This window comes from Macadamia integrifolia, chromosome 14, assembly GCF_013358625.1.
Source record: "Macadamia integrifolia cultivar HAES 741 chromosome 14, SCU_Mint_v3, whole genome shotgun sequence".
Taxonomy (NCBI): domain Eukaryota; kingdom Viridiplantae; phylum Streptophyta; class Magnoliopsida; order Proteales; family Proteaceae; genus Macadamia; species Macadamia integrifolia.
In genome coordinates this window covers 30291379-30300654 of record NC_056570.1, presented here as the reverse complement: position 1 = coordinate 30300654, position 9276 = coordinate 30291379, and positions in this window count along the sequence as shown.

The following is a 9276-nucleotide window of genomic DNA, read 5'->3' as shown; positions in this document are numbered from 1 at the left end:
GTAGATGACGAAATTTTGTTGTGCCCACATGCCACGTGGCCACACAGGTGAGTCCTGAACTCCTGATCCACACCTAATGGAGACTGGCCAAGAAAGTCGGGTGCCCAAGCACTCTCTACTCCCAAGACACAGAAAGGGTGTCGGAGACTCGGAGCCGCTTTTTATAAGATAAAGGTAGTTTTGTAAATACACTTTCCCCGGCTCGTGTGGTTTCCAGTTGGTTTGCATTTTGAAGTCAACGGTTTGAATGACACGAGCCGTGACATATCCTTTGGTCAAAAGACTTGCTTTCTCAGTTTCTCCCGCCAAGCGTCCTGAGAAAGCTTACGTGGAATCCGCGTAGCAATCATGATTCTCTCATGGTTGGCGTAATCCGTAGCTAATAATTTTGTTACTATGTTTATTGAAAAACAAAAAAAAATCGAATTTGATTTGCATCGGTATTTGTATCCAATAAGTGGTATTTAGATCCGAATTTGGAAAATTTATAAAATAATTTATCTGAATTTAATAGATATTGATTAATAATAATAATAATAAATAAATAAAATAGCTAAAAATCTTTAGAGTTCTTGAAGAGTTGATAGGATCTAAAGAATGAATATAAAAGTGGGCATCCGATCACTTGTATACGTTTTATAGAATTTTGCCTATAACCTTCTCTCAAGACTCAGTGAAGAATTATAATTTGTATGCAAGTAAACCTGCATGATTATCTTCGACATTAAAGGTCTCAATTGCAAATCCAAAACCCAATTGAATTATATAAACCAAAACCTTTAAATCATTTTTTAATTGATTAAAATTTTAGTTATAAAAGGTAAAATATTTTATTAAATGATTTAGCCTGGGGTTTGAACCAATTAAAATATATATGCTAATTGATTAAAAAACTGGTTAGTCCTAGCATTTTATATATGTTGTCTAGTGTTATGTAGTAGATTTACACCATATAAATGAATTTAATCACAATTTGACTCTAGACGTCGTGATTCAAGCTTAATAGAAATAGAACAGTTCCTATTGAGCCAATAATTGTTGACTCAAAATGACAACAAAACTCAAACTAAAACTGATGTAAATGTTTATTAATTTGTTTCAATTTGGGATTTTAGAGTCATTTAATAACTGATTCAATTATGATTATTTACTTTCATGCATCGAAGTGAATCGAAACCATACAGAATAACACCCTTAGTCATGTGAATCATCAAAGATTTCCTTGTAAGTCCATCTATCTATGCAAGAAGGTTGTTGCTACTTGTAGAAGGATACGTACTATTTCTAGATGTTTCTCGAGTTTGACACGCATGATTAACAATTCATTTGAAAAATTGTTGTTGTGATGTTCGGAAGCTAAAAATGTCCAAAACAGACATGGGTGAGGCTCCATTGTAGAAGGGGCATTATTTATGGCATCTAGTGGTGCACATCTTGGTTTTGGGTCATTGATTAAATCGATATTGGATGGATATTTTGATAGACGAAACCAAATTTTTATGGATAATTTATGAAACGGAAAGACCCTTCTGGGTAATCATGTCATTTGGGTTATTGAAAGATAATGGTTTCAGTGTGAAAAGTCCATTCCAATTGTTGTACCAATCTTTTGAAACATTGATAGAGATGCAATAAGGAGAAAGTTTTCCTCTATCCACGGTGAAGGATTCACTGACAAATCTACGATCATTGTTACTCTCTCCTATTTATTAGACATCCATTATGCCATCACTATTCTCAAATTTCTATCCCAACATAATGATCATCAGTGAAGGAAATCCTCCTTCACCATAGCTTAACAAAAATGCGGTCCATGCAATACTTTAATTTGAATAATCTTTTAAGTGATGAACATGTGAATATGTTTTCAAAGGTGTAAAATAGTTCACAGATTGTGATTGCCACCATCCTTTGTGGAAACTCAACTCTTCATTATAAAAATATACATTAGGATATACAAAACCCCAGTTGTAGTCCAGATGAATACAAAGTTCCATGAGTTGACTAGGAACCAGCCTCGCAAATATCTGTTTCTTTATCATATAAGACTAAGTTTTCCTTATCCTCAGGGAAGGAAGATCAAATTCCTTCTTCACTAATAATGTGATCACATGATTAGAGTCTTTGTCATCATTACACTTCTATATCTTACAAAGTTGAAATTACCTCTTCTTAATACAATCTAACGACATCAATGGCTATGGTGAAGGAATTCATCCTTCACCGTATGGGTGAAGGGAAACTTGATCCATTATCTATAACCAATTGACTTGATCATACCCATACCCAATAAGCATGAATATGGTTGGAACAATACCATGACTAAACATGCCTCCAATTAATGTGCTCATATGACGATTGGTTTCATAGACTTAGGATTTGATTCCCACAACATTCTTTTTTGTTTCCTAGCCATTTGCCTATTATCTTATGGTCTTTGTGCCTTTAGGATGAGGCTTCTTTCCACATATTCGTCTGTATAAGAAAAATGAATACATCAATTGCAGGTGCTTCATCCAATCATTTTTAATGAGCAAAAATAAGCATTTGGCAATAATATTCAATGGAACTAAGTTTTCCTTGAAGATCAAGGGAGAATCTTTTGACAAAATCCTCAAATGTTATCCACTGGGCATTGCCAAATAGCGGTAGGGTATGTTCAACCATTCATAGATAGAAAGCAGACTAGGTCAATCATTGGTATTTGTCCTTTTCCTTCATCACGTGGTAAATGAAACTACCCCATATTCTATAGTTAAATGTATTTTGCATTACAAAACCCTCCCCAGCAAGTGATATAATCCCGTCGATGTATAATTAAATGGGGGAAGTTTGCTTTCACCACGTGGTGAAGGAAAATGACGCCAAGGGAGACTTGCCCCATATTTACGAATGGTTGAACTTGAACGTGCCCTCTCGTATTGCATGATACCCTATATATGGACACCACAGGGCCTCAGGCAAGGGTGATTGTGGTTGAAGGAAAATTCAATCCTCTTATATTATATTGTCAACTTGTACTTTTTTCATAGAGCTTCTCTCTTCCATTTCCCCTCTCTCTCCTCAATGTATACGTTGGCCCCTTTTCTCTCATTAAATATACAGTTTTCTTCTCTGCTAGTAATTAAACTGACTTGTAAGATTCCAATATAAGCAGGCAGTGCATGGATCACTCTCTCTATAATTATTTTGCTATATTGAGTTTGATTTTTATACAAGTTGTTTTTTTATTTATATCTTCATTTATTGATCTATTAAGATAATGAAACTCCACCACTTAGAGTACATAGGAGGTTGCATGATGGAAATTACTAGGAGAACAACCCTACCTAACTACCCAAGGAAGGGGAAATTGCAATAAGTTTATGATATATTTGGCTCACCGAATAACACCACTCGAACTTTCATAAAGAAGGGAGGTTGACAATCAACTTTTGACATTTTCCACCACGATACACCACCCCCCAGAGTCCATCAAAATCAACATAAGAAATTCCACCACAATCTAACATTAAGGGGTAAATCTGGCTTAGTTTGATAGTCAGTAAATGAATTAAAAAAAAAAATTGAATAGAGAAATAGACACGTAAACCAATCATTGCATTATAATGAAAAATATCATCTTACATAATGATTGATTGATGAGTCTATTTTTCTCCTCAAAGTCCTTTTTTTTGTTTTTTCTTATTTCTATTCATTTTTCTTGACAACAAAATTAAACCTCATCTAATAAGGATCGATATTCACGATTAAGAGATCATAAGGTAAAATCTCCTTGGAGCCATCTATCAAATAAAAATAAATAAATATATATATATATATATATATATCTAATCAAATTCAGCCACTGGCCCACTAGAACAACTGTTTACCCAAGTTCCATTATTTTATGTCTCGATCACTTATTTCATATTCTATCCCCCCAGATAAAACATTATGTCATATTAGTGGCATGTTCATAGGTGTGTTTTTTGGGTTTTTTTTTTGGTTTTTGGCTTATTTATTTATTTATTTATTATTATTTTCTTTTTCACATTAGATCAAGGTTTAACTGGAATCGGTCTCAGGGACGATATCAATCTATTCCGGTTTTGGATTGGCTCGTATTAAACAAAAATACCCCTGTTTGTCATAAAATAAAATTCAGTTTTTTATCCTAATATCCTTCGCTCATACTGATCCTGCAATATAGTGTTGGCCAATAATTGAAACCCAACAGGCTGATACAAATCTGATCCGATTCCTCAAACTGTGCTTTGGACACATTCTTGAGGTAATTCTTTTAGCTATTTGTGAGTCGTTAACTTGTTATGAACCGTAAACTCGGATGTTCTAAGTTCGACTCCCATTAGGCACATCTTGGGCCACTCACACGGGGTGTTTATTGCTTTTCACTGCTTTCAGTGAAAGTTGAATGGTTCTCATTCAACCCAAGTATGACCTAGTCCATGCGGTTGTAGGGTCAGTATTGGCCCCCTACAAGACTCGACCTAGATACCCATTGTAAGCAAAAAAAAAAAAGGATGAGACGAGTGTAAAGTACCATGCAACCATCCATATTTTCCATTAGGCAATAAATTGTGATTGGATGTCAATCTAAATGACATCATCAACCCATCTTTATAGGAAAAAAATGCAAAGAATGAAGAATGTTTTCTATCTAAGAGTGTAGGGGATGCACTAGTGCGGGCCAATGAAAACGTAGCTTTAAACATCAACAGGGTGAACATTTTCACATTTCATGGGAGGTGGGGTGGTTATTTCACCCACCATTGTGTCTTGACACAACCCCTACACTTGCGGGCAAAAAACATTCTCTCTTCAAATAATTTAAATTTTGAAACTTCACTTTATACAAGAGTAGGTAGCAATTGATAAATTTCCATTATTCAATACAGCATAACAAACATAATAAGCTAAATGTAATTTCAAATGGTTGTTTGATTTACTCGTTTTTGCCAACACCATACATCATACATTATTCTTCCAGAATTGACTATTTTTATGATTCACTTAGGCCTCATTTGGTTAAATTTAAAGTGAATTGAAGTAAAAGAATTAAATCTAGAACAGAATTTGGTTAAATTTAAAGTGAATTAAGCTATAGTAAAACTAGGAAAAAATATATATTTATGATCTCTAATGAAAGTAAAGTTGATATAACAAAACATTAAATACATGCCGTTACTACAAACATGGAGAAAGTTGCACTAGAGAGAGAGAGAAAAAAACTTCAATTTTTTTTTTTTACAGAAAATAAAATTTCATTAATTAAAATAAGCAAGAGAGAACCTCCTCCCGAGGAAGGACATATTTACAAGGAAATGGGGGGGGGGGTTAATCCACCAAGTTTTTGAAAGCCAAAAATTTAAAGCTCCTCCATCAAGGAAATGAACTTCCCTATTCATAGATCTAGGGATAAAACCAAAATTAATTATGGAAAAGTCAGAATAAAGTGCCATAATATCATCAACTATAGCTAAAGTAGGCCAATCCAAAGATGAAGCAATGTTGTTGAGGGCACAAATAAGAGGTTGACGACATGAGAAGATGAAGAGATGCAAAAGCTCCAGACTACGGGCCAAAAGAAGAGCATCATGCATACTTTCTGCCTCCATGACTGAAGCTGAAAATACTCAACTGGCCTTACATTTAGCTTCAATGATAGACTTTCCTTTATCAAAAATGATGTCCCCTCTTCCTCCTTTCTTTGTCTTTGAGTTCCATGAGGTAGTTGTAAGGTAAAAAAAGAGATGTTGTAAATCTTTAGAATTGTTCCAAACTTCCTTGATACTCCATCCTTTCAATTGCGCATGCTGCATTCCAAGTAGGAAATCCCTGGTGGTTGCTTCAACAGAATATCTTGTCATTAAGTAATCGGTTGTGAAAGAGATACATTTTGTTTTATATAAAAATAAATAAAAAATTGCCCAACTAGAGACCTAGATTAGAAACAGTTATATAAACCATAACAACAAAATCTATATTTGGAAAAGTAATTGACAAAGGTCCATATGTAAAGTTTGATACATGTGGTAATGAATGTATATATAGATTAGATTGAAGACAATTAATCCACCATAAAGCAAGGGAAAGGATTTTGTGAGGATTTGATTTTTCATTTTTTAAATAATTTGATTCCTATGATTATAAATAAAGTAGCATATAATAATAAAGATGGAGAAAATTTATTTTGATTATTCCCACACTACAACAAATAAGTAAGTTTCGAAAAGAAGCAACATATATAGTTGATCAATGTATAAACCCAAATATACATAGAAAACTGGCAGGAAAAACATCCAACAAATTGAAGTCTAAACAATGAAAAACATACTCTTTTCTCCAATTGGATCCAATAATTACTATAGAAAAGACAGTTAACTTGAAAAGTCAATAAGTGAATAAGGATAGGATTGTATGCATGTTACATCAATAAGTATAATCATATTAGGGTGCATCCCAAATCCATGCTTGCTTGCAAAACCATAGGTTTTACCAACTGTTTTGGCTCTAGAGGGCTAAGAAGAGGGATTTGGTGCTTATGAAGCTCTACTTTGTTTAAAAAAAAAAGTTATAATTCGTTAGTGAATAGTGTTTGTATTGATATCATATTGGCTCGATCATTTTGGTATAAATTCGATTTATATTCTATATGAATATTGTTTCAAAACAATACGTTAGTCCTTTTTTTGCTTTTTATGTATATATAGTTGGCGGTGGGTTGCTGCGCTAGTCTCTCTGAGCAAGATTAGTCGAGGTGCAGGTAAGCTAGTCAGAAAACCTTGGTTAACAAAAAAAAAAAAGTATATATAATTGATAATTTAATAATTGATATGGATTTGGTATTTTGGTATAGTTCGAGCTTGGTTATGGTAAGTTTTGTGATATTCTTAAAAAAATTGATCCTCTCCATTTTTTTATCATAGGTGACTTCAAATACATTCTATTCGCCCACTAAAACAACTTAGACCTTTAAGTTGAGCCTGTCAAGATCTGTCCAGCTTTTAGTTGATAGTTTTGGGCTTTCTAAATTACCTGCATCTTGCTAAGTTCACTTGGTCAAATAGGTAAAAAATCAACTCTTTGATTGACGAAGTTTTTAATAGAGTTATAGAATCTAATACAAAATTATTCCACTTACAAGGTATTTAGCTTAAATTAGAGATTAATATAAGAAACTCGCCAAATCATTGAGTTGGGTTTTGGAGCTGAGGAAGTATACTGGTTTCAAAAATCAAGAAAAATACTTGATTTTTCCAGTATATGGCTAATATTCATCTTAGGAAACTATGTATACCTTATATTTTTAAATAGTAGTGTTGGTCTTAAGTTTTTTTGTGCTCTATCGAGCCTAATATTTTTATAGATTTTTTTTTTTTTTAATATTTAACCTATGTTTAATCCATTAGATTCATCTTTTATGGAATCTCTGTTTTGTGTTGTTCAAAGTTCAATTAGGCCCAAGCAACACCTAGCGTACTTGGTAGAGTGTGCAGAGTTAAAGCCCGTTCTACCATGAAGTAGGATAGAGTGAAATTGATATAAATATATATATATATATATATATATAAGACCCGGAGTTTACATGATTCAAACAACTACAAATTACCAAATTGATAAACCTTTACTTCGAACTGATTTTGAGTCACCCAAAAACAAAAAAAAACGTGATTGGTTTTTAAAAACATTCAACCTTGAATAACAAGCTCAAATACGAACAAATTGGTATAATTTTATGACGAATCTTAAAACAAATGTCTTCTTCTTTACATAATTTTGTTAACACTTTGGTTATCAGAGTTTTGGGTTTGTAGAAATGGGAAGATAATCTTTTGTCCCTTAAATTTTGTAGAAATTCCATCTTGGGTTATTTTGAAAGGTTTGATTTTTTCTAAGAAGGATTGACCAAGAATTATGGTTTGATCAAGGTTTTTTGTGAGGATGAAGGTTTGAGGAAGGCAGAGGCCTTGATTACAAATATATATATATATATATATATATAAGAAAATGAAAATGAGAGGGTCTTCGGTCTGGCAACGTGGCCCCTACATCACTATGGGGGGCCAATCATAAAGCACATGGGAGAATCAATAATGGTAGTATTTTTTCATATTCCACGGGGTGGAGTGATCATTTTGTCCTTTTATATTTGGGCGGTGCTACAATGTTGGGCAATGTTCTTTTTCCCAAACTGATAGATTATTTTAAAATTTACCACATGACTACAAGATGACATGGACAATATATCAAATCTTATGTAATTTTTTTTTTTAGTTAGAACATTTTATATAATTTAAGCAATAACTAAATTTCCACATGTGTGTATAAACTAGGTTGCCACACGTAGGGCAGCAACCCTACCCTAAACTAAACATCTTGTTTTAGGTTTAGAATTGAACAATATTGTTATGTAAGAACTATCTCAGGAATTGGCCTAATTGTGCCGGATTGTTTAGCTCTATCCTACCCTAATTCTTGTCTGCATTGCCAAAAAAACCTATACCTTGTATGGATTTTAGAATGGAATTGATTGTTAAGTGAGGGCCAAATCTTGAATCGGACAAATTGAACTAGATTGTTTAGCCCTAAAACCCAACTTTGAACTGAAACATCTTGTTTTGATCCTTGAACTGGACTAGATTGCTATGTAAGCGTAATTGGATTGTATAGTTTTCAGCCACGTTTGTTTGGTAAGAAATTGATTTATTGAGTAAAAAAAGTTTTTTTTTTTTTTTTGGGGGGTGGGTTTCATATTATTTTTCTTTTATATATCAATTTCCTGTCAAACAATCATTATATTACGCAAAGTAATGTTCATCAACAAGGACAGGATTTTCACATTTCACGAGGGTACATGTGGTCATTTTTTGCCCCTTTGTGTTTATGCACTCTTTGGTGTTATCTTTCTTTTTTATTTTTATCTATTTTCTATAAATCATTAATGAAACCAATTTTCTAACAAAACATAAAAATGGTTTAGTAATTAGTTGACAAATATGGTTTTTTTTTTTTTTTTTGTGATTAATAATTTGGTATCTCTATATGTGTGAAATGGTTCTTTTGAAGAAATGGGTGAAGAGATTTCCTTCACTCATCTTCTTTTTAACTCTTTTTCTCCACTTTGGATTGAAGAAGAGGGGGTAAGGGGATTGGATTTTTTAATTATAAACAAATGATTTATTTATCCCTCCATATTTTTTTTTGGGTGCAATACCCCCTATATTGGGACTTTTAAGCACGTCATCATCAAAATTTAACGTAAAAATAAATTGA